This window comes from Balaenoptera ricei, chromosome 17, assembly GCF_028023285.1.
Source record: "Balaenoptera ricei isolate mBalRic1 chromosome 17, mBalRic1.hap2, whole genome shotgun sequence".
In the NCBI taxonomy this organism is placed as follows: Eukaryota; Metazoa; Chordata; class Mammalia; order Artiodactyla; family Balaenopteridae; genus Balaenoptera; species Balaenoptera ricei.
The window spans coordinates 11,691,093-11,718,504 of NC_082655.1; the positions used below are offsets into that span (position 1 = coordinate 11,691,093).

Here is a 27,412-nt window from a genome sequence, read left to right on the forward strand (position 1 = left end):
GAGGGGATCAGTGGTTTATTTACTTTTAGGACAGACAATTTCTTAGGCTCTAAGGTATGTACAGTTAGAGAAAAGAGAATCCCTTTGTCGATAATAAAACTCTTGACGAGGCATTTGACAAATACACTTGAGATCATTTAATGAGCTAAAACCACAGCCTCCTCAGTTTTGCTTCCTCTAACTTAAGGGGAAGAGCAGTGTTGTTTCTTTTCCCCTCAAAGACCTTCACGTTAACATTCGGACTCACTCAGCATCACCTGAGTCAGCATATCACTGCGAATGACAGTCTAGTTCAGTGAACAAGCAAAATGGTTTATTTATAAGCCTCTTTCCCAACTGGGATCCTGGGAAAACTGCTGTTCTCAGAAGTAAATAAAGGTCACGATGCCTTAATATATACTCAGTGGAAAGTCTAGTGATGATTCTTTCGTGATGGGTGAGACTGTGAACTCGGAGCTATTCTTGGATATGTTGGCGTAAAATTCTAGGGGAGAATGTGCCATCGTGAACTCTTCCCCTTGGCGATTTTCGTCTTCACTGCCCTCACCCTAGCTGACACTCTTATTATGTGGTCTGGTACAAAAGCTTCTCAGCTGGCCTCTCTGCCTCCAAGCTCTCTGCCCACCCCACTCCTTCTACTCACCCAGGACAGATCTATATTCCTTAATCACAATTCCTACCACTTCAGCTCCTCTCCTGTAAAGCATCAAATTAAAAACCATCATTAATTGATATTTTTGCCATGAGGTGGACAATTTACATAATCATTTTTGTCTGTTTATATTTATACTTTACTGCCTAGAATTTGTGAGTTCTATGTACCTGGTGCAAAGACGGCATAAAGAATATTGGTTGAATAAATAAATGCCATAATTTTATCTTCAATACCACTTCATGTGGTATGCAACATTCACCTGTTTCAGGAACCTGTTGAGAATGGTTAAGTAAATTACCCAAGACTGTAGGAGTGAACCCAGCCTTAAAATCTGGGCCTACCGGATTTCAGAACTCATTTGTCAAATCAATATTCAATTCTGGCTTAAATGGCATTTAAGCAAATGCCCCTAAATAACCCCAGACAATAAGTCCAGCTCCTGGATGGCTCAAATTATCCAGAAGAACCCATAACCTGCTATTGCCAGCATGCCTCATATGTTGGTCCTCACTTTATTCAAATCCTACTCATCCTTAAAGTCTCATCAACTCACCTCCTTCTCCAAAAAGCTAATCCAGATGGTCTTTATGATAGATTCTCCTTTGAATTCTGCCACAAACTCACCCAAGACTCATACTTTGATGCTAACAGCATAAGTTGATTTTAGGGGAGTGAGAGTCCTATAGAATTTTTTTTAAACATCTTTATTGGAGTATAATTGCTTTACAATGGTGTGTTAGTTTCTGCTGTATAACAAAGTGAATCAGCTATACACATACATATATCCCCATATCTCCTCCCTCTTGCGTCTCCCTCCCACCCTCCCTATCCTACCCCTCTAGGTGGTCACAAAGCACAGAGCTGATCTCCCTGTGCTATGCAGCTGCTTCCCACTAGCTATCTATTTTACGTTTGGTAGTGTATATATGTCCATGCCACTCTCTCACTTCGTCCCAGCTTACCCATCCCCCTCCCCGTGTCCTCAAGTCCATTCTCTATGTCTGCGTCTTTATTCCTGTCCTGCCCTAGGTTCTTCAGAACCATTTTTTTTTTTTTTTTTTTTAGATTCCATATATATGTGTTAGCATACGGTATTTGTTTTTCTCTTTCTGACTTACTTCACTTTGTATGACAGACTCTAGGTCCACCCACCTCACTACAAACAACTCAATTTCGTTTCTTTTTATGGTTGAGTAATATTCCATTGTATATATGTGCCACATCTTCTTTATCCATTCATCTGTCGATGGACACTTAGGTTGTTTCCACGTCCTGGCTATTGTAAATAGAGCTGCAGTGAACATTGTGGTACATGACTCTTTTTGAATGATGGTTTTCTCAGGGTATATGCCCAGTAGTGGGATTGCTGGGTCGTATGGTAATTCTATTTTTAGTTTTTTAAGGACCCTCCATACTGTTCTCCATAGTGGCTGTATCAATTTACATCCCCACCAACAGTGCAAGAGGGTTCCCTTTTCTCCACACCTTCTCCAGCATTTATTGTTTGTAGATTTTTTGATGATGGCCATTCTGACTGGTGTGAGGTGATACCTCATTGTAATTTTTTATGTTCCTCACAGGGTCTGATAAAGTGCTGGACATCAGAAAGGGTCTTAGTAAATGTTTTTAACTTCATTTTATTAAATTTGATGTCCAGCCCTGTCAACTTCCAGTCTCTCCCATCAGCAGTAGCGAAGGCACATTTACCAGAAAATACTTTCTCTAGTTTGAGAAAATGTCGTAAGCCAGAGAGCATTTTGGACTAATCCCAAGGAGCAAAGTTCCTCATTGCCTGGATGGAGGCTGAGAAAAGGAGTTTTTTCCTTGTGCTTCTGGGCATTACTCCCAGACTCCCCTAATTTCTGAAATTGAGCTTCTGGGAACACTAAGCACGCACGTGCCTCCCCAATCTCCAACACATATACTCCCACGCCCCTTCCATGGAACTTTACCACACCCAGACTTGGGAGCAAGAATCGCAAAGCGGGGTGACATGGAGAAATGCACAGTGGATCGTCATCAGTGCAGTATCTCGTATGGGTTTTGTGCTACTGAAAAACAAGGCAGGAGAGCCGTCCTTAAAAGAGAGATGTAGGAGATATTTCTGGTGCATTGATTTGGAAATCATCAAATAGAATCCTAAATACCAAGGCCTGAAAACCTCTCTCGACTGTTCTTTCCTTCCCTTTTAAGGCTGGCAGAACTGCAAGCTGGGATAACACCAAGGTATTTTTAGCAGTGTATATTGATTTTCTGTCCTTGGAAGCTACTATATTCTATTATAACCCAAAAACAACAAATGAAAAAAGCCAGCTGTGGCAAAATCTCATTTAAGACAGCAGCATGATAATGATATTAAAATAATATGTTAGGCAGTATCTGAAGTTATAATACTTGAAGCTTCTGGCATAAAGAATCTCCCTTGAATGCTTTGCTCTCTGAATAATGCCTTTTGACTGAGTGTTCTATAGCAAAACTATTAGGTAAATAAAAAATTTTAAGATGTGTTGCACTCACATGCTGGCAAAGAATAAACAATACAAGAGAGGGATAGTCAGTATCAATAAGTGACACTGGTAAAACAATCAGAAAAAGCTGAAAATGTTTACATTTGTTACAAACTGTTTTCATTATCCAGACATTCTATCTCCATCAATAACATCATCATCCATGAATGGAAGTGACTTGTCTTAAACCTTTGCTGCCCTGTACCTGTGCAATACCAGGGATTAGACTAAATAGATTTTATGACTTCCCTTGCTCTAGTATAATACTGAACCAGACAACCTCTTTTCTTTCTCCCCAGAGACTACATCCACCAGCAAAGCTCTCTTGGTGTCCAGCCTAGAATACCATAACATCCTATACCTGGCTTCCCATTTATTGCCTTTTTGTGTAGGAGGTACTGTTTTCTTTTAGAGCTTCTGCCTGGGTCCATAAAATAGACTCTGCATTGTTCTCTTAGAAGTAGCATTGGCCCTTCTCTCCATTCCTGCTATCACTTCTCCCCATGGGAAGAAGTTTATTTAGTGGGTTCGTGAAATTAGTAAGGTATTAATATGCATTATCTAGGCTTCTTTTCTCCTTAATTTTGCAGAGTAGCTTGTTTTTGAGACTCATACATTCGTGGTTCCTCCATGCTCTAGTCTAGCCTGTTGTGAGGAGGCCAGTGGTTCTACAGAGATATCTATTCCTCAGGAATTACATTAGAAACCTTGATTCTGATAACAGCTCAAGTCATAGTCTCCGGGCCATTTTTATCCGCATTAAACAGGCAAATATAACTCCACATACCTGACTTCTGAATAAATCCTCAATATAAAATCACATTGAACTGTCACACCAGTGTGTGAACCATTGTTCACTCTTATTTTACAGAAGAGGCTCAGAGACTTTAAAGATCTTTCTCGAGGTCACACATATATAAATGTCAGAGCCAAGACTTGAACCCAGGTGCTATGACCCCAGGGCAGTTCATTCTATGGTTCTACCAAGCTATACTATGGAGCTCTCGCGCACAGTGGGGAAGGGGAGAATGAGGGAAAGGGATCAGTTGGTACTGATGAGGGTGGACCAAAAGGAGAAAAAAGATTATGAAGACAGAAAGGGGAAGGAGGTCCTGACTTGAAAAATAGGGGGAGGGGGTCAAGGGTTTTCAATTTTCCTGGAGGATATCCAGGATATTAAAAGAGGGAAGGAGATGAGGGAAGTGAATAGGCTCTGGTCAAGCTCTTATCGGTATTCTACTGGGAAAATATAATTTAGCCTTTCCTCGTGAGTTTCTGCTTTAAGATGGTATTGGTCTTGATGATGGCTATTCTCTTATTCCTAGTAAAGTTTGTGGGTCCATCACAGAAGAGCACATAGTAAGTCCTCCATATACTGTTAAACGAATTGATTAATTCAGGTGTATAATGAACTTAACAAACGGTAAGTGCTCCCGCATATGGTAAGGGCTCCATAAACCTTGTTTGTTATTTCTGTTGTTCACAATCTGATAGATATAGACAAAACGCAAGTCCAAAATCTTCGCTTTCAGAGTTCTTCTTTGATCACCTGAACTGCAATCAATCCCCTAATTACTACTCTCTGGATACCAGAATCTTAGATTTAGATGGGAAGTTGGGAACCTTCTTGGACTACCCTCCATTCGGTGGAAGAAGCCTTTCTGAAACATTTCAATGAAAGACAATCATCTAATTTCCAGGTCAGTACATCCAATGATGAAGATGCCATAGCTTTTATTTATTACTGCTCTAATTGTTAGGGCAGGTTTCCTCATCCTGAATTGAAACCTATCTTGGTACATCACTCACTGGTCTTGGTTAACGAGTTTGGACCAACAGAGATAATGTTCCTGCTTCCAAGGCTAAACAGTGTGAGTGAATAGATATGGTTTGTAGTTGATGTAAACTTCAGTCCAGTTTTGGTTCTATAATGAACTTATAGAAAGTTCATTAAGGCGGGAATCATTTGCTAATGAGCTTTCTCCTCATGGTATCTAGTATAAAACAAGTACATAGAATTTAGGAAATATTTGTTGCATTTTTTTTAAAGCTTTGAACCATATTCCAAACCTGTCCAGATGTCTTTAAACACTGATCCTGTCGTTTGCCTTTTCTTCTGGTTTTATGCCACCTGTACGTTTGATAAAGAGCTGTCTACATCTTATAAAATGGAGAGGCATTATGACACAGTGACCTAGTGCATGGATTCTAAGAGCTTGTTGCCTAGATTTGAAACCTGGTTCCTCAAATTCTTCCTGTGTTACCTTGGGCTCTAACAATTTTTTGTTAATATGAAGAAACTAGGATCTTCCTAGGGATAGTGTAATAGGTATGGTCCACTTTATGTAACATTCACTTTTATAACAAGATCATAAGACTATTAGGGGAGACCTTGTCACATATATTGCTAACATCAAAGCATACAAAAGTTATGTCTTTCTGCTCTTCAAATATTCTAATGACTTCATCAAACTGGGAACTAAAACCTTCAGTTGTTCCAAGTGAACTTATGTGGGCTTTATGGGATTCCCATTTGGTTTGATATATTATAACCATATATATATTTTATATAATCTGTCCCTGAATTTTTCTTGGGATTAATAAAGGACCTTATCTCTTTGTTGGTTCTGTAATCTGTTTTTTCCCCTTTTCAGAATTCAGGGCAACACTTGTTCATTTCCGTTTTTCTAATACTTTTTCCTTCTACATGATTCTACAAGATGACTTGCAGTTCCACTGCACTCATACTAGCAAGATGTTTTGGTACCTTGGAATGTAATCTGTCTGCATCTGGAAACTGGCATGAATATAAAGAAGATAGGGCTTACTCCCTAATTATCTTATAATCTATTGTAGCCTTGAATTTCCTACTAACTGCATCTGTTCTATGCCTTGCAGTTTGAAAATTATCCACTTTGAGTTAAACAACAGGTGCATGAAAGCTAAGCAGCTCTGGTTTTCTCTCCCCTCTGTGAACTTGCCACCTGCTACAAGCTTTGGCCTACGCTTGCCTTCCTTGTGCTTCCTTCCCTATCATTTAGAATTAGTGATTAGAAAGTTACCTTGTGGAGTCTCCCACTGCATTCCTACCTATCAGTGCTTCTAAGAAATCCAATTTTTAATAACATTGATGATATACAGCTTAGCTCTCTTTCTTAGTTCTTAGTTCTGTTTCTTTCTTTAGAAAAGAAGCTGTCCCATCCATGCTACTAAATCATTTTCAAGCTCTTAGGGAGTAAATTCTTACATCTTTCCTGTCTCTTTGTGTTTCCAATGAGAATATGAAGATCACCTAAAATGGTCGGACACATAGGGTGAACCATATAATTCATTGTTCAAACTTTTGAAACATGTACTTTTGAAAGTGGAAGAGTCACTATTACAATTATACCAATATAATAGATTGGGGCTCTTCTGGGCAAATGGAATGTACGTAAACCCTTGACGTACATAGTAGTATTGTGAAGGTAGTCAGCGTGGTTTTTATACCACAGAGGAATCTGGGTACAATAAACTAGAGACCCAGAGCCAACTGATTAAGATCAGTAGCTTAGAATCAAAAGTGACGGTTATAGAACATTAATCTTTCTTCAGATATTATTGGTGACAACCTCTGTTCTAGATGCTAAGGTCAGAGAAACCCTATCCTCAAGAAATCTCTCAGAGGACATTGAATATGCTCTCTGTTTCCAGGAGATGAAAGGTGGTGGGGAGTGTAGAGGTAAGGGACTATGGATCCCAACCTGAACTTGGTTCTTCTGATTCCCAGGTTATGCTCTCAGAGGTGCATCTACCCAGGCACTTCCTAATTGCACATAAAAATGATGTAAAGAGATGCCTTTGCCCGGCGTTTGGTTTCCTGCAATGAGGGCACTTTTGTTTTTCTTCACTGTTTTGGGTTTGGTGATTAACAAAACATAGGATATTCCATGTGTGTGCTCAAGGTGATGCAAGGAGTTTTAATTTTGTCTCTCATTGCCAGGCTAGGACGCAACTGTGTGTCTGCATTTGGGTAAGGCAGACCTGAGTTTGAAGGCTGGCTCTGTGACTCACCAACTCTGTGCTCCTCGACTTCTTCCTCTGCAAAATGGGGACAGTAATCGCTCCCTCATAACATTATCATGAGATTTGGTGAGATAATGCCATAAAGCCTATAGCACACTGTCCAACACAAAAATCTGATTTTGTTAGAAAGCAGCAGACACTATTGTCATTATTAGCCCTTTTCTGGTTACTTTTTCTTTCCTTGCCATCCTGACATAGCTCCCCAGAACTCACAAATCTGTTGGCTCCAAGACTCTCAGAATTTGCTGGAACCATCAAATCCAAATCTCTTGTTTTAGAGATGGGGAAATTGAGTAGCAGAGAGTTTAGATGCCTTGCTCTAGATCACACAGCTAATAAAATTATTATTTGGGGGGGAGAAAATAGGTGTCCTGACTCCCAATCTAGTGATGATTCTTACCTCAACTTATACCTAATGGCTCCCCAAAGGAGCTTTTGTTGCCTAAAAGTTTAGACCCCCAGACGAAGCAGTGCCTTATTGATCAATGCTGAACAAGGATGCAGTGGTTTCTGTTGATTCAAGAGCTATCAGCAACTAAATTCCTTGAACACTTTAACTGGATTAAGCCAGACAGAACCACGTCCAGGACTAAGATACCAGGCGTAAAACCTCTTTCATGTACTCCTCATAACCATCCACAAGTAAAAATGAGAATGCACGTATTTCCACAGCAGAGACAGGAAATTACACTCCACTTTGGCTATGAGATTACATCTTCTGCATTCATAAAATTGCTCACAGTGCTGTGAATTTTTTTGCTAGAGGCTTACAGCCTTCACCTTCTACCTCTTCCCCTACCTGCCACACTCTGGAGAAAGCATGCAATAAAAACTCCTAATTATTTTCCATATATTTTTATTCTTTTAGCAATTCCTATAATAAAGATAGTACTGTGGGAGAAGTGGTTGCCATGGAAACTGACCAAGGATAAACAGCTTCTTAAAGCATGGTGTGAGGCAAGAAGACAGGAGCAGACCACAGCCCCGAGGAATGGGAAGAGGACTGCAGGTCATGCTGCTCTCCCAGCTCCATCTGCCTGGCTCTTTGGACCTTAGAGAAATATTGCAAACTGGTCTATTTTAAGTGACCCTGGAGATATGAGGGAAGGGTGTTATGACATATCTTCAGGTGTGTCTGACACAAAGAATAGCAGCCCACTGGATCTGCAGACACCAGAGAGTTTCAAAGAAATACATTTCCATTGACATTCTGAATGGTTTCCCTGGGCTAGAGCAAAGACACTGGGTTGTTAGTTCAAGCATGCTACTAACTACTTGCCTAGCCTAGGACAATCTGAAGTTAGAAGATGAAATTCACCAACTCTGTTTCTTGCTGGTTAGCATAGTGGTTAATATATAAACTTTCGATCAGCCTTCCTTGGTTCAAATTCTAATTCTTACCTCCTACTAGATGTATAATGTTAGGCAAGTTCTTCAGAGCCTCTGATCTTCAGCGTCCTCATCTGCAAAATAACGAGGTGACAACACCACTTAAACATCCCTTCCAGACATGGTCTCCTTATGAGAGATTAAACATCCTATGTGGTGCTAACTCCATATCAGACATACCTACAATATCTTTTCTGCATTATATTGATAATGTGTGTAGGTTTGCATGACCTTCAATACTAGCAACTTCCCAGAGGGCTTGAGCAACATGTGTGCTCTCTCTGTATTCCCAGAGCGAAGCATAGTGTCTGGAACAAGGGCATGTTCAATGTTTGTCTATTGAGCTGAACAGACTCTATCCAGTAGAAGATTCTTTTAGGGTCTAAACCTTCTTATAAAAATTCCCTAAACCTAGAGGAAAATATATCATATGAACTCAGGCTCATATTAAGAAGTTTAGAACCAAATGACTTGAATCTATTTTGGCTCTTTCACATACTAGCTCTATGGCTTTGAGCCAGTCATTTTGCAACTCAAGCACTTATTAATTCTTTTCTATCTTTGTCTCTTTTCTCATGTTTCTCCCCCCAACCCCTCTATATATCTCTCTTTATTTCAACATTATCCTGTGCGTTAGGATCTATACTAGATGCTGGAGATACACAAATAAACAGACAGAATTCCTAACCTCCACATTAAGTGGACCTAGGGTTGGAAGAGTGAGGGGTTTAATTGGGCCAAAAAAGAAGTAGAAGCCAGTTAAATCAAGGTGGGGGGGCAATGAAGTGAGTCAATGCTCACATAAAATATGAACAGCAGTATGTCTGTAAGAGCTATATGGATTTTAATTCCTTGTACTACTTTTAATGCTACTGTAAGAGGAGGCTATAGTGTGTTTGTATGAGGAACAGATAGCCCCAGTGGAAAAACAGCTGCTTCTAGGCATAATAAAATAGGTTATAATCAACTACAACTGTGAGAATCTCGTTAGCAACTATTCATTTGCTAAACTACTTTCTGAACTGGTGAATATGTGTGGCTAGGACTTGGGAGTCCACAGAACAGGTAAATTTGATGAAGTGGCCAAGGAAAAGGATAAGTTAGCTGCTCAAAAGCTGCTAAGGGAGTGTAACTTAATGGCAAAGGAGGGGCTACACCAGCTAAAGTCTAGGCAATTGTGTTGTGAGAATGAATGGAGTTTAAGTGAGAAGGCAGATGCCGGCATCTCCAATCCAACATTGAGGTCTGAGCTTCTTCTGCACATTATTTGTGCCATGGTGTATGTTTGTGAGTGTGAGGTGTTGTAGGGAATAGCACACAGACAGAGTGAACCATGCAAGAGACAGAAATCTCACAACTTTGCCTGGAGTCACATTCATAAACATCTGATGCCTACTCTGAACCAGCACTGGATCAGAGGTCCAGTTTGTCCTCCCTCAAACATCTCTCTTCATGTTCATTGTAGACATAGGATGAAGGGAATGTTATATCACATTTGCAAATAAAAATAACTGCAAGTCAGTGAAGATTAAGTTATATACCCAAGGTAACACAACCATTAAGAAGCAAAATTAAGACTGGTCTTTTGTTTGTTTCCAAGTCCAGTATGTTATCTCCCATCCATAGATACAGATAAATGTGTCAATTAGTACCATTTGGATCGCTTGGGGGAAGCTCACAGTTTAAATTTGTGACCTCTCATTAATATCAATAAAGGCAGATCATCTTTTGTGCAGTTGCATAAATGTTTAAAATTCGGGGCCATGTTCTTATCCATAAATTGCTCTGGAGAGAGTGATAAAATAATCACTAAAATACGAGAAGTGTTTCTGGGGTTCCAGAGCAAAGTTTTTTCTTTGTTAAATTTACATGTAAATTTAAATAGTCATATATGGTTGTTAATGTCCTTATTTGGGATAATTTTAATCAATGATGCCATCTTGACAACATGTTTCATAGTAGAGGGCAGGAAAGTAGACAGAGGCAGGGAGATGGAGAGGGAGGGAGGAGAGGAGAGACAATAGAATAATACAATTCTAGAATGCAGAACTATAAGAAACCTTGGAACTCATCAGTTTAACCCCTTCTGTGTGCTAATGAGGGAACTGAGGCTTAGAGAAATGGACTCTCTCAGGTAAGACTCCATAGGATAGCAAAACGCCAAGAGGAAGATATTATGTTTAAACCACACCCAGATTTCCATCCCACTACATTACAACGTATACTTGAAACTAAAAGTATTCACACCTGTCCATCTACCTGAAAAGTCAGCACATGCCAAGCTCTCCCTTTCCTGACCACCAAAACCACTTGTTTTTAGCATGCATTTGAACATCATCTTATTCACAGAATAACTAAAGCATCTATGTGTTTAAAAGGACCAAAGAGGTCATCTGAAACAACTTCCTGTACAGTGTAGGAATTGTCTTGACCTGTTCTGAGTGATGGCCTTCTGGCTCAGCACTTCTAGGGAATCGATAACAATTATGAGGAAGGCAAAACTATGCTAAGTCAGATCTAGCTGAGAAAAGAATCATTCTTTCTCTGGGGTAAAAGGTGCCTTGTGTCCTGCTGCTAAGATTGGAGGTATCAGGGTCCAGTCTTGGGCTGGTCTTGTGTCAACTGGCCATGATTAAGCAGTTTGGGGTTGAATGGGACTCTAGGATGGTGGAGATCAACTGCAATTTGAAGATAGTAAGATGGGAAGCAGCATAAATTCTGCCACTTATCAGCTATATAACCTCAGGCAAGTTACACTCTCTGGGTCTCACTTTCCTTATCTCACACAATGATTGTGAGAATGAAATTATGTAAAACATGTAAACCTCCTAGTCCCAATGTCTAGCATATGGGTTTACCGGGAGACTCTGTAAGACCCTCCGGAAAGAAGATGGGTTATAGAGCTGAGAGACGAAAGGGCCATACTTGAGTCTGGGTGAAATGTCTAGATCAGAACTGAAGGGTGGAAGAGCTAAAGCTGAGGGAAGTCTCACCTTAGATGGCTTCAGGGATTCTGTTTTTCTAGTGCAAGGAGTCCCATTTGGGACTCCAACAAGGATAAGCTTTGCCACATTTCTGCAGTCAGTGGAATTTGCTCATTTCTCTGCTATAGCCATCCAGTCTGGTAGAATGGATGCAATTGAAACTGGATGTTTCAATGCAGTTGGAAAACAAAATCTTTCAAAACATGAAGAACATAAACAGAGGCTCCATGACCTTTAGGACAATATGATATAATCTAACATGAACATAGTAGATGGAGTTACAGGACAGCAGAAAGAGGAAGAGGGAGAAAATATAATTGAAGAAGTAATGGTACTACAATAAGGTAAGAAAATGATATAAAACATACACAATTTGGAACAGAAGCAGAAAACTGTCCTTCCATTCTGTTTTGGGGAGTTATACAATGTGATTGTGTACATTAAAAGCCATAAGAAATGTACTGAAACAAAATAAGCTACAACAGTTAATAAGTGACTTCAGCAAGGTTTCAGGATAAAAGGGCAATACACAAAAGTCAATTGTATTTCTATATCCTAGCAATAAACTATTGAAAATTTTAAATAAATATTTACTTTGATATCAAAAACATAAAATACTTATAAAATTTTTTAACAAAAAGTATACAATACTTCTACAATGAAAATTTTAAATTACTTTTGAGAAAAGTTGAATTAGGAAGTAAATTGAGCAAAAAGTAAATACATTAAGAGGCATACCATGCGTGTGGACTGGAAAACTCAATACTGTTAAGATGTCATTTGTTCCCAATTAGATCTATATATTGAACAATTCTAATTAAATTTGGAGCAGAATTTTTTTGTAAAAATTAGGCATTAATTTTAAATTTATATGGAAATTCAAAGGTCCTAGAAGATTAGGTTAAAGACTAGATCAATGGAATAGAATAGAAAGTCATGAAGTAGAAAGTAGAAAAAAATTGATGAAGTTAATTTCTGAAAAAATATAAATACAATTTAATGAGGAATGTCATCTCAAAATATAATGCTAAAACAACTCTACCCAGTACATAACATGATTCAAGATGGATTATTTTTCTAAGTGTAAAGCTACAATCATAAAACTTCTGGAAAGGAACAATAGAATATTGTAGCAAAAGTGGCATGGGCAAGGATCTCAAAGATAGGACACAAAAAGCACTAATCACAAATGTGAAAAAAAGATAAATTGGATTTTATCAAAATGAAAGACTTTTGTTCATCAAAGGACTCCTTTAAGGGATTTCTCTGGTGGTGCAGTGGTTAGGAATCAGTCTGCCAATGCAGGGGACATGGGTTTGAGCCCTGGTCCAGAAGATCCCACATGCCGTGGAGCAACTAAGCTCCTGTGCCACAACTACTGAGCCCATGTGCTGCAACTACTGAAGCCCGCATGCCTAGAGCCCGTGTTCCACAATGAGAAGCCACCGCAACGAGAAGCCCACGCACCACAACAAAGAGTAGCCCCTGCTTGCCGCAACTAGAGAAACCCCGTGCGCAGCAACAAAGACCGAACGCAGCCAAAAATAAATAAATAAATAAATTTTAAAAAAGACTCCTTTAAGAAAAAAGGCAAAGTTGGAGAAAATATTCGCAATACATATATCTGACAAAGAACTTGTATCCAAAATATATAAACAACTCCTTCATATAAAAAAATTAAAATACAAATAATCCAATAAAAATGAGCAAAATAATTAAACAGAAACTTAACAAAAGAACACATACAAGTAGCCAAAAGGTACAAGAAAAGCTGCTCAACATCATTAGTCTTGAGGGAAATGAAAAATTTGTGTGTCCCTCAAGACACTACTTCAGACCTGATAAAATGATTAAAATGAAAATGCTGGTAAGTTGGTGGAACAAGTTAAACTCTCTTACATTGCTGATGGAAGGGTTAAGTGATAAAACCACTTCAGAAACTTGCAGCTTCTTATGAAATTAAACATACGCTAACACATAACTGACCAATTCCACTCCTAGATATATTTCCAAAAGTAACAAAAGCATATGTCCAAAAAATCTTTTAAATGTTTACAGCAGCTGTATTTTTAATAGCTAAATGTTTCTATCAACAGGAGAATGTAAAAACAAATTTCAGTATATTCATATAATGGAATAGTAATCAGCAATAAAAAGATATGAACTACTGATACCCACAACAACATGGATAAAGCTCTCTGACACTTTGTTGAACATAATCTTGAGTAGTCAGTCTTAAAAGTGTGTGTATTGCCTAATTCCATTTATATGAAATTCTAGAACAGGCATGAATCTGTAGAAACATATTATGTCAGTTGTTTCTTGAGGCTGAGATTGGGGTTTGATTGCAAATGGGAATGATGGAACATTCTAGAATAACAGAAGTATTCTACATCTTCATTGGCATGGTAGTTCCCTGGGTGAATATATATTTGTCAAAACTTATCTAACTGTAAACTTAAGTTTGGTGCATTTTCTTTAAGTAAATTATAACACAAACAGGTGCACATGCACTGAAATAAGCCCTTAAATTTGATAGACCGTTGGGTTGAAGTTCTGACTCTGACAGTCAATAACTGTGTGTCATCTGGCAAATTATTTCACTTTTCTAAGCCTCAGTTTTGCACTTGCATGAAAGAACATTCATGATACTAAACTTAAAGGTCCATTTGAGAAATAAATACAATAATCTATCATCTAGTATTATCCTAGGTACACAACAGTCTCTCAGTAAGTATTAACCATTGTCAATGTCTCTTTTCCCATTATCTTTAGACTTTGGAGAAATTCACTCTAAGATTATGAAAGGAGAGTCAGAAGGAAGAGCAATACAATCTATGGGAAAACATTTGTCTTGGAATCATAAAGCTCATGTTCTAGCCTATTTCTATAAAAATTATATTATGATGTAGCAGGAAGCAACATGGTCCAGTGGGAAAAACAGATACTTGGGAGTCACAGAGATCTGGATTTGAATCCTGCCTCTACAGCTTATAAACTACACACAACAGTTTATAAGCTATCCTATGTGACCTTGAGTAAGCAACTTAATATCTCTGAGCCTTAATTTTATCTCTAAAGTGCAAATAAATGTAACTATCCTACACAGTTGTCTGATTAGACGTGTTAGGTGGCACATATAAAGGGCTGGCACTTAGCAAGCCATCATTAAATACTCTTCTATCTCCTTTCCTTGGTGCACTCATTTTAGTATGGGCTATAGTTACCTTAGCAAATTAGGGGAATTGATCTCTAAGGCAACCTTAAACTTTTTAATTCATCTGATTTTAAATAAGTTTAAACTTGTAATAACAATCATAGGTCTACCAGTCTATATTTTTATCTAAAAGAACCAAAAATTTCTACAGAAATTAAACTTAACCAAAATAGCAAAAGCATAGATTCTTTCAGATTAAAAAGATCTCTTGGCCCATGCTCATCACTGCCTGGGCCGCTTTGTTTCCTGTTACTATGGCTACAAGAGTTTGTTTACACAAGGAGCACATCTTTAACCATTTAAAAAAATAAGACATAGGGACAGATTGTACTCCACCAAGAAAAAAAAAAAAAAAAACCCACAAATTCATCTGGGGAGGCTGGATATGATAGACCCTTTAATTTCAAGAGTAACATGGTTAAGGAGTTCAGTGAACAGATGACTTAATTTTATATTTGGTTTGAAGATGAACATCTCTACTTTCCTTCATCAGCTAAAGGAGCACAATGCAGCAATGTGGGTTTAGAAGAGATGTTGGCAAAATATACCCAGTCGTTTTCTCCTTTTGAGCTTTTGCAGCCTTAAACAGTTCTAGAAACACAGAAAGAAAAAAAGCACTTAGTAGTTACCTACTGGAAGCCCCCAGATTTATGCATAGAAATTGGCAGCCCAGTGAGGGAGTGTGGCTTGTCTACGTTAATGGATATTAGAGCTGGAGTGAGATCCAAGGTCCAAGCCTCTTTAGATTATGCTTCTCTTTTATATATTTCATACTGAGAGTAACTTCACTTAGAAATGATAAAGTATAAATATATTGGAAATCGCATTTCCTACCCTGCAGACTCAGATCCCATTTGCCCAATGTATTGGGTGGTAGATTTTCTCAACCAGCCCATTAAGCTGGGTCGCTGTGGAAGCCAACTTAATATTGCTCCCCAGTAGCTTACATCTGCTTGCAATTTCTGTGACTTTTCACTTGATTCTTATGGGTTACTCACACCTAGGTACATCACCACCACATACCATAGTCAAAATGTTGAAAACCACACATCAAGAGAAAACCTACAAAGGAGCCAGAGAGAGATGAAACATTACATACAGGGCAACTGTGATTGGAAGCAACACAGACTATGCATCAGAAACCATGGAGACCAGAAGACAGTGAAATAAAAACAATTTCATATAAGGGAAAACGGTAGGAATTTGTCCCCAGCAAACCTGTACTGCTAGAAATACTAAAAGAAGTTCTTTGGGCTGAAAGGAAATAATACCAGATGGAAATCTGGATCTTCAAAAAGAAATGAAGAGCATTTGAAGAAGTAAATAATTGGGTAAAAATGGAAGACTATTTCCCTTTTAAATTATTTAATTTACTTATGACTATGTAAAGCAAAATTATAACATCGTTTTGTTGGAATTACGTGTATATATAATGACAACTATAGTATATAGAATAGAAAGGGAGTAGTGAATAGATCTACGTGATTGCAAGGTTTCTACATTTTATGTCAAATTGTTACTATATTAACACTAGGTAGAATGTGAAAGATTAAAGATATATATGCCAATCCCTAGAACAATCACTAAAAAATAATGTAAAGAAGTAAAGCTAAAAATCCAATAGATACATTAAATTAGAGTCTAAAAATATTCAAATAATTCAAAAGCAGGCAGGAAAAGGGAACAACAATAACAAAAGATGATGCAAACAGAAAACAGTAAACTAGTAGACTTAATTATCAATAATTGTCAATAACCATATCAATAATTACATTGAATGTTAATATATAAATATTCCAGTAAAAGACTTTTAGACTGGATAAAAATGCAAGACTCCACTTTACACTGTCTACAGGAGAATCACTTTAAATTAAAAGACACAGGTAGGCTGCAGGTAAATAGACATTAAAAAGATAACTATAAGAACAATGTGGGTTGGTTGTCTCTAAGATGGTTGCCAAAGATCCCTGCCTCCTCGTATTCATGCCCTGTGTAATCTCCTCCCCTTGAGAGTGGGCTAGAATTGCTGACTTGTTTCTGATAAATATAATATGACATGAGAGCTTCTATGATGAGCTTATAAAAATCTGTGGCTTCCATTGTGGGTTCTTTCTCAATCTCTCAATCAATCTCTCTCTCACTCTCCCTCTCATCAACTTGCTCTGTGGAAGACAGCTACCTGCCATACCTTGAGGACACTCAGACAAACTATAGAAAGCCCACGTGATGAGAGACTGAGGCCCTCAGTTCAACAGCTCATGAAGAACTGACACCAACCCACAACCACTTGAGTGGGTTTAGAAGTGGATTTTTTCAGCCCAAGCGGAGTCTTGAGATGACTGCAGCCTTGGACAACAGCTTTGCTGCAACTTCATGAAGCAGATTCTTGAAGCAGAATCACTCAGCTGAGCCGCTTGAGATGATAAATGTTTATTGTTTTAAGCTACTAGATATTGGAGTAACTTATTTCACAAGTTATAATTTAACAAAGTAAGCTTGAGAAGGCTAGACAGGCTATATTAACAATCCATAAAGTAGGAAAAGAGTTATAACAGAGACAAAATCAAGACAAAGTTAAAACAGAGATAAAGAAAATCACTTCATAATTAAAAAGATTAATCTATCAGAAGACGATAACAATCACAAATATCTATATCCCAAAATAACAGAGGCTGGAAATACCTAAAGCAAACACTGATGGAATTATAGGGAGAAATAAATAATTCTACTACAATCAAATAAGATTTTAATACTCCACTCTCAGCAGTTGATAGAACAACTAGAAAAAAATTATTGAATGAATACTTTAGGATAAGGATCCAAAAAAATATTGCTGTGATTTATGTCAAAGAATATTCTGCCTATGTTTTCCTCTAGGAGTTTTAGAGTAGCTGGTCTTACATTTAGGTCTTTAATCCATTTTGAGCTTATTTTTATATATGGTATTAGGGAGTTTTCTAATTTCATTCTTTTGTATGTAGCTGTCCAGTTTTCCCAGCACCACTTATTGAAGAGACTTTTTGCCACTGTATTGTCTTGCCTCCTTTGTCATAGGTTAATTAACCATAAGTGTGTGGGTTTACTTCTGGGCTCTCTATCCTCTTCCACTGATCTACATGTTTGTTTTTGTACAATTACCATACTGTTCTGATGACCGGAACAGTACTATCAACCTCCAAGAACTAATTAAAACCTAAAGAACATGATGCCTTACATGGGTGCACAAGGTATGTTCACCAAGATAGAACATATGCTTGACCATAAAACAAGTCTCAATATACGTAAAAGGAATGTAGTCATGTACTTTGAGAACAATGTAATTTGAAATCAATAAAAATAACACATCTGGGAAACCCCAAATGTTTGGAAATTAAACAAAATATTTCTAAACAATCCATCAAAAAGAAAGCACAAGGGAAATAAGAAAATATTTTGAAGATAATTATAAAGAAAATATAATAAACTATGTGTGATGCAAATAAAGCAATGAATGGTGAGAAATTTATAGATTTAAATGCTAATATTAGAAATGTAAACAGTCTAAACAATGAGCTAATATCCTACCCTAAGAAATTAGAAAAAAAATGAGCATAGTAATTTCAGTGTAAGTAAAAGGAAATAAATAATATTGATAGGAGCATAAATCAATAAATGGAACACAATCAAATAACAGAGGAAAGCCAAGATTTGATGCTTTGAAAAAAATCATCAAAATTGATAAAAACTTAGCTAAACTGATGAAGACAGAGAATAAAAATTATAGAAATGAAAAAGGGATTATTACTACAATCCTATACATGTTAAAAGATTGAGATTATTATTAACAACTTTATGCCAATAAACTTGACATCTAAGATGAAACGGACAAATACTTTGGAAAACGCAATTTACCAAAATTGCCTAAAAATGAAACAGAAAACTTAACTAAACTTATATCTATTAAAGACACACATGCACACACACAAATTCAGTTCTAAATGGCTTCGTTGGTCAATTATCTCAAACACTTCAGTAAGAAAGAATATGAATCTTACACCACCCTTTCAGAAAATAACTAACTTGTATTGTAAAACCTGCATAAACTCAATATTAAAATCTGACAAAAACATTATTAAAAAAGAAAATCATAGACCAATATTCCTCATGATCATTAATGTAAAAATGCTTAACAAATATTAGCAAATAGATTTCAGAAATCTATGAGGATACTGTATCATGATCCTAAGAATATAAACTTGATATGATATTTTAAAATCAATCAATACAATTCACAGTCATAACAAAGGAGGAAAATATGATCTTTTTTGCCAGATGTATAAATAACATTTGATAAAAGTCAACAGTCCACTCATAAAATAAGCTCTCAGCAATCTAGGAATAAAACGGAACTTCCTCTGTCTAATAAAGAACACTCTAAAAAAAAAATCTACATTTACCATCATACTTAAGAATGAAATATCAAATATTTTCTTCCTAAGATTGGGAACAAGCAAGGATGCCTACTCTTACCACTACAATTCAACATTCTACTGGAGTTCTAGCCATCAAAAAGAAAAGCATGAAAAAGATAATGTATAAATATGGAAAAGGCGAAAGTTAAACTGCTTCCATTTGCAGATGAATAATGCTTATGTTGAAAGCTCCATGGCCTCTACCAAACAACTATGAGAAACAGTCAGTAAACTTAGCAAGTTCCTATGATACAAGATCTGTAGAAAACCTAAATTGTATTTTTATATACTAGCAGAAAATAACTGGAAAACAGACCAAAACATCAACTCCACTTACAATAGCATACCTGTCCTATTCCATTGTTCTTAAATTTATTATCTCCCCATATATCTTTCTTTTTTTTTAACATCTTTATTGGAGTATAACTGCTTTACAATGGTGTGTTAGTTTCTGCTTTACAACAAGGTGAATCAGTTATATATATGCATATATCCCCATATCTCCTCACTCTTGCGTCTCCCTCCTACCCTCTCTATCCCACACCTCTAGGTGGTCACAAAGCACAGAGCTGATCTCCCTGTGCTATGCAGCTGCTTCCCACTAGCCATCTATTTTACATTTGATAGCATATATAAGTCCATGCCACTCTCTCACTTTGTCCCAGCTTACCTTCCCCCTCCCTGTGTCCTGAAGTCCATTCTCTACGTCTGTGTCTTTATTCCTGTCCTGCCCCTAAGTTCTTCAGAACCATTTTTTTTTTTTTTTTTAGATTCCATATATATGTGTTAGCATACGGTATTTGTTTTTCTCTTTCTGACTTACTTCACTCTGCATGACAGACTCTAGGTCCATCCACCTCACTACAAATAACTCAATCTCATTTCTTTTTATGGCTGAGTAATATTCCGTTGTATATATGGGCCACATCTTCTTTATCCATTCATCTGTCGATGGACACTTAGGTTGTTTCCACGTCTTGGCTACTGTAAACAGAGCTGCAATGAACATTGTGGTACATGACTCATTTTGAACTATGGTTTTCTCAGGGTATATGTCCAGTAGTGGGATTGCTGAGTCGTATGGTAGTTCTATTTTTAGTTCTTTAAGGAACCTCCATACTGTTCTCCATAGTGGCTGTATCAATTTGCATTCCCACCAACAGTGCAAGAGGGTTCCCTTTTCTCCACACCCTCTCCAGCATTTATTGTTTGTAGATTTTTTGATGATGGCCATTCTGACTGGTGTGAGGTGATACCTCACTGTAGTTTTAATTTGCATTTCTCTAATGATTAGTGATGTTGAGCATCCTTTCATGTGTTTGTTGGCAATCTGTATATCTTCTTTGGAGAAATGTCTATTTAGGTCTTCTGCCCATTTTTGGATTGGGTTGTTTGTTTTTTCGATATTGAGCTGCTTGAGCTGTTTGTATATTTTGGAGATTAATCCTTTCTCAGTTGCTTTGTTTGCAAATATTTTCTCCCATTCTGAGGGTTGTCTTTTGGTCTTGTTTATGGTTTCCTTTGCGTGCAAAAGCTTTTAAGTTTCATTAGGTCCCATTTGTTTATTTTTATTTTTATTTCCATTTCTCTAGGAGGTGGGTCACAAAGGATCTTGCTGTGATTTATGCCATAAAGTGTTCTGCCTATGTTTTCCTCTAAGAGTTTTCTAGTGTCTGGTCTTACATTTAGGTCTTTAATCCATTGAGAATTTATTTTTGTGTATGGTGTTAGGGAGTGTTCTAATTTCATTCTTTTACATGTAGCTGTGCAGTTTTCCCAGACCACTTATTGAAGAGGCTGTCTTTTCTCCACTGTATATTCTTGCCTCCTTTTCAAAAATAAGGTGATCATATGTGCGTGGGTTTATCTCTGGGCTTTCTATCCTGTTCCACTGATCTATATTTCTGTTTCTGTACCAGTGTATAGTCTGAAGTCCAGGAGCCTGATTCCTCCAGCTCTGTTTTTCTTTTTCAACATTGCTTTAGCTATTCAGGGTCTTTTGTGTTTCCATTCAAATTGTGAATTTTTTTGTTCTGGTTCTGTGAAAAATGCCATTGGTAGTTTGATAGGGATTGCACTGAATCCATAGATTGCTTTGGGTAGTATAGTCATTTTCACAATGTTGATTCTTCCAATCCAAGAACATGGTATGTCTCTCCATCTGTTTGTATCATCTTTAATTTCTTTCATTAGTGTCCTATAATTTTCTGCATACAGGTCTTTTGTCTCCTTAGGTAGGTTTATTCCTAGGTATTTTATTCTTTTTGTTGCAATGGTAAATGGGAGTCTTTCCTTAATTTCTCTTTCAGATTTTTCATCACTAGTGTATAGGAATGCAAGAGATTTCTGTGCATTAATTTTGTGTCCTGCTACTTTACCAGATTCATTGATTAGCTCTAGTAGTTTTCTGGTAGCATCTTTAGGATTCTCTGTGTATAGTATCATGTCATCTGAAACAGTGACAGTTTTACATCTTCTTTTCCGATTTGGATTCCTTTTATTTCTTTTTCTTCTCTGACTGCTGTGGCTAAAACTTCCAAACTATGTTGAATGACAGTGGTGAGAGTGGGCAACCTTGTCTTGTTACTGATCTTAGTGGAAATAGTTTCAATTTTTCACCATGGAGAAAGATGCTGACTGTGGGTTTGTCATATATGGCCTTTATTATGTTGTGGTAAGTTCCCTCTATGCCTACTTTCTGGAGGGTTTTTATCATAAATGGGTGTTGAATTTTGTCAAAAGCTTTTTCTGCATCTATTGAGATGATCATATGGTTTCTCTCCTTCAATTTGTTAATATGGTGTATCACATTGATTGCTTTGCATATATTAAGAATCCTTGCATTCCTGGGATAAACCCCACTTGATCATGATGTATGATCCTCTTAATGTGCTGTTGGAATCTGTTTGCTAGTATTTTGTTGAGGACTTTTGCACCTATGTTCATCAGTGATATTGGCCTGTATCTTCATTTTTTGGTGACATCTTTGCCTGGTTTTTGTATCAGGGTAATTGTGGCCTTGTAGAATGACTTTGGGAGCGTTCCTCCCTCTGCTATATTTTGGAAGAGTTTGAGAAGGATAGGTGTTAGTTCTTCTCTAAATGTTTGATAGAATTTGCCTGTGAAGCCATCTGATCCTGGGCTTTTGTTGGTTGGAAGATTTTTAATCACAGTTTCCATTTCGGTGCTTGTGATTGGTCTGTTTATATCTTCTATTTCTTCCTGGTTCAGTCTCGGAAGGTTCTGCTTTTCTAAGAATTTGTCCTTTTTTTCCAGGTTGTCCATTTCATTGGCATATAGCTACCTGTAGTCATCTCTCATGGTCATTTGTATTTCTGCAGTGTCAGTTGTTACTTCTCCTCTTTCATTTCTAATTCTATTGATTTGAGTCTTCTCCCTTTTTTTCTTGAGGAGTCTGGCTAATGTTTTATCAATTTTGTTTATCTTCTTAAAGAACCAGCTTTTAGTTTTATTGATCTTTGCTATCATTTCCTTCATTTATTTTTCATTTATTTCTCATCTGATCTTTATGATTTTTTTCCTCCTGCTAACTTTGGGGTTTTTTTGTTCTTCTTTCTCTAATTGCTTTAGGTGTAAGGTTAGGTTGTTTATTTGAGATGTTTTTTGTTTCTTGAGGTAGGATTGTATTGCTATAAACTTCCCTCTTAGAACTGCTTTTGCTGCATCCCAGACGTTTTGGATCGTCGTGTTTTCATTGTCATTTGTTTCTAGGTATTTTTTGATTTCCTCTGATTTCTTCAGTGATCTCCTGGTTATTTAGTAGTGTATTGATTAGCCTCCATGTGTTTGTATTTTTTACAGATTTTTTTCCTGTAATTGATATCTAGTCTCATAGCATTGTGGTCAGAAAAGATACGTGACAGGATTTCAACTTTCTTAAAATTACCAAGGCTTGATTTGTGACTCAAGATATGATCTATCCTGGAGAATGTTCCATGAGCACTTGAGAAGAATGCGTATTCTGTTGTTTTTGGATGGAATGTCCTATAAATATCAATTAAGTCCATCTTGTTTAATGTATCATTTAAAGTTTGTGTTTCCTTATTTATTTTCATTTTGGATCATCTGTCCATTGGTGAAAGTGGGTTGTTAAAGTCCCCTACTATTATTGTGTTACTGTCGATTTCCCCTTTTATGGCTGTTAGTATTTGCCTTATGTATTGAGGTGCTCCTCTGTTGGGTGCATAAATATTTACTAGTGTTATATCTTCTTCTTGGATTGATCCCTTGATCATTATGTAGTGTCCTTCTTTGTCTCTTGTAATAGTCTTTATTTTAAAGTCTATTTTGTCTGATATAAGAATTGCTACTCCAGCTTTCTTTTGATTTCCAATTGCATGGAATACCTTTTTTCCATCCCCTCACTTTCAGTCTGTACGTGTCCCTACGTCTGAAGTGGGACTCTTGTAGACAGCCTATATATGGGTCTTGCTTTTGTATCCATTCAGCCAGTCTATGTCTTTTGGTTGGAGCATTTCATCCATTTACATTTAAGGTAATTATCAATATGTATGTTCCTATTACCATTTTCTTAATTGTTTTGGGTTTGTTATTGTAGGTCTTTTGCTTCTCTTGTGTTTCCTGCCTAGAGAAGTTCCTTTAGCATTTGTTGTAAAGCTGGTTTGGTTTTGCTAAATTCTCTTCGTTTTTGCTTGTCTGTAAAGGTTTTAATTTCTCCCTCAAATCTGAATGAGATCCTTGCTGGGTAGAGTAATCTTGGTTGTAGGCTTTTCCCTTTCATCACTTTAAATATGTCCTGCCACACCCTTCTGGCTTGCAGAGTTTCTGCTGAAAGATCAGCTGTTAACCTTATGGGGATTCCCTTTTATGTTAATTGTTGCTTTTCCCTTGCTGCTTTTAATATTTTTTCTTCATATTTAATTTTGGTTCGTTTGATTAATATGCGTCTTGGCATGTTTCTCCTTGGATTTATCCTGTATGGGACTCTCTGCACTTCTTGGACTTGATTGCCTATTTCCTTTCCCATATTAGGGAAGTTTTCAACTATAATCTCTTCAAATGTTTCCTCAGTCCCTTTTTTTTCTCTTCTTCTTCTGGGACCCCTATAATTCAAATGTTGGTGCATTTAATGTTGTCCCAGAGGTCTCTGAGACTGTCCTCAATTCTTTTCATTGTTTTTTTCTTTATTCTGCTCTGCAGTAGTTATTTCCAGTATTTTATCTTCCAGGTCACTTATCTGTTCTTCTGCCTCAGTTATTCTGCTGTTGATTCCTTCTAGAGAATTCTTAATTTCATTTACTGTGTTGTTCATCATTGTTTGTTTGCTCTTTAGTTCTCCTAGGTCCTTGTTAAATGTTTCTTTTATTTTCTCCATTCTATTTCCAAGATTTTGGATCATCTTTACTATCATTATTCTGAATTCTTTTTCAGGTAGACTTCCTATTTCCTCTTCATTTGTTTGGTCTGCTGCTTATTTCTCCGTTTTCTCATTTTACCTAACTTACTGTGCTTGGGGTCTCCTTTTCACAGGCTGCAGGTCCACAGTTCCCATTGTTTTTGGTGTCTGCCCCCAGTGGGTAAGGTTGGTTCAGTGGGTTGTGTAGGCTTCCTGGTGCAGGGGACTGGTGCCTGTGTTCTGGTGGATAAGTCTGGATCTTGTCTTTCTGGTGGGCAGGACTGCACCTGGTGGTGTGTTTTGGGGTGTCTGTGGCCTTATTATTATTTTAGGCAGCCTCTCTGCTAATGGGTGGGGTTGTGTTCCTGTCTCTCTAGTTGTTTGGCATAGGGTGTCCAGCACTGGAGGTTGCTGGTCGTTGAGTAGAGCTGGGTCTTGGCATTGAGATGGCGATATCTGGGCTTTCGCCATTTGAGATTATGTGGAGCCGGGAGGTCTCTGGTGGACTAATGTCCTGAACTCGGCTCTCCCACCTCAGAGGCTCCCGCCTGACACCTGGCCAAGCACCAAGACCCTGTCAGTCACATGGCTGGCAGAAGCACCTCTGCGCTGCCATCTCTGAGGGCTACTACCCACCTTGGCCCCTGCCCAGCAGCCCCTTGGCACCCAGGAAGTGGATCATGGAGCTCCAGCGTTAGCCCAGCTGTGCTCCAGCCGCTCGCGGCACCTCAGAGGCCCCCTGAAAGATATACTTCTTATTACAATGTCTATTTTAACTTTGTCCCTTAAATATATTTTGTACTCCAGTAATGATATCAGAAGTCACAGACAAGGGAGAATTGGAAGTTGGGTCTTGTCACACAAATTGGAAAGTATCATGCAATGTCCTTCAGGTATCCTTTGATCAGCAGCAGCATCCTTTGAAATTGAAACTGAATAGATTATATGATGATCTGCCTCTTCTCTCCTTCAGAGTTTGGATGGGATATATGAGGCTTGGAAAAGGTGATATCCAAGATCCACACTGGCTCTTCAGTTCCACAATTCTACGAGCTCACATAGGGGCGGCAGCCACTCTTTCAGCACAAGCTTCTGTCCTTGCCTGGGTCATTGTGGGTTTCAGCCGTGTCAGCTCCATATAATTCACAAAGGAATCAACCCATAGACACTTCCCAGCCACCTATGTGCCTGTGCTGTACATAATCTCATGACATCATGGTTCAAATATTGGTTCTATTCCCCTTTCTCCAAGTCTCTGAAAGCATTGAAGGTTGAGTGTAAGTACCACCCTTAAGATCATTCTTCAAGCTGCATGACTGAGTTCCTGCTAGTGAACTCAGTGGCTGTGGCTCACTGCGGGGACAAGGACACTGGCAGCAGAAGTTCTGGGAAGTACTCCTTGATGTGAGCCCTCCTGGAGTCCCTGTTTTACTTATGTAAGCACAAAAATCAAGAGTGGATGAGCACAAGTCTGGTGTCAGCCTGCAAGAGAGGAACCACAATCTCTTCCCGTTCTTTTTCCAGAAACTCATATACTTGTAATCATTTACTATGTAGGTGTTTTTTTGTTTTTTTTTTCTGGACAGGCTTCTTTTACTTAGCAATATGCATTTAAGTTTCCTCTGTGTCTTTTCATGATATGATAGCTCTTTTTATTGAATAATATTCCATTGTCTAGATGTACCACAGTTTATCCATTCCCCTACTGAAAGACATCTTCGTTGTTTCCAGGTTTCGGTAATCCTGAATACAACTGCTATAAACATCTATAACATATGATGTAGAGCATCTTTTCATATATTTACTTGCCATCTGTACATTTTCTTTGGTAAGATGTCTGTTAAGGTTTTGGGTCCATTTTTCAATTAGGTTTTTTGTTTTCCTGATGTTGAGTTTTAGGATTTCTTTGTATATTTTTTATAGAAGATGTTTATGAGATCTGTGTTTTGCAAATATTTTCTCCCAGCCTGTGGTCGGTATTTTCATTCTCCTAATAGCGTCTTTTACAGAGCAGATGTTTTTAATTTTAATGTAATCCAATTTACTGGTTTTTTTCTTTCATAGGTTATGCTTTTGGTGTTGTATGTAAAAGGTCATTGTCAAACCAAAAGTCATCTAGATTTTCTCCTATGTTGTCTTCTAGAAGTTTTATAGCTTTGTGTTTTACATTTAGGTCTATGATCCGTTTTGAGTTCATTTTTGTAAAGAGTATAAGATCTGTATCTAGGTTCATTTTCTGTGTGTGGATGTGGATACTGAGTTGTTTCAGTACCATTTGTTGAAAAGAATTTTCTTTCTCCATTGAATTTCCTTTTTCCCTTTGCAAAAGGTTAGGTGAATATATTTGTGTGGGTCTATTTCTAGGGTCTCTTTTCTATTCCATTCAATTTTCTATTATTTCTCCAATACTACACTGTCTTGATCACTGTAGCTACATAGTACTTCTTGAAATTTGGTAGACCCCAGAATCACAGAGTAGAATCACTTATCATAGTCTTCAGATTGAGGAAATCTCAAAGAATATTAGTCAGGCTTAAAGGTATGAAGGGTGTTACAAGATGACGGAGCAGCATGGGCAAAGGCAGAGAAATAAAAAACCAAAAATTATATATATATATATATATATATATATATATATATATATATATATATATATATACATACATACATACATACATACACACACATACATAAATGTTGAGAAAGAAAGCCCATTTGGGTAATAAGATGTACACTTTGTGAATTTAAAAGAGATTGTTTCTTTTAG

General features: G+C 37.5%; 1 long non-coding RNA gene across 6 annotated transcripts in view; it reads right to left on the reverse strand.

The window, feature by feature from the left end:
* LOC132351824 (uncharacterized) overlaps positions 1-27,412 on the reverse strand; it is a 267,722-nt gene that overhangs the window by 149,004 nt on the left and 91,306 nt on the right. For all 6 annotated transcript variants that reach the window (XR_009498492.1, XR_009498493.1, XR_009498490.1 and 3 more), the window contains one exon: positions 8,629-8,690. This is a non-coding gene — a long non-coding RNA (uncharacterized LOC132351824). The remainder of the gene's footprint in view (positions 1-8,628; positions 8,691-27,412) is intronic.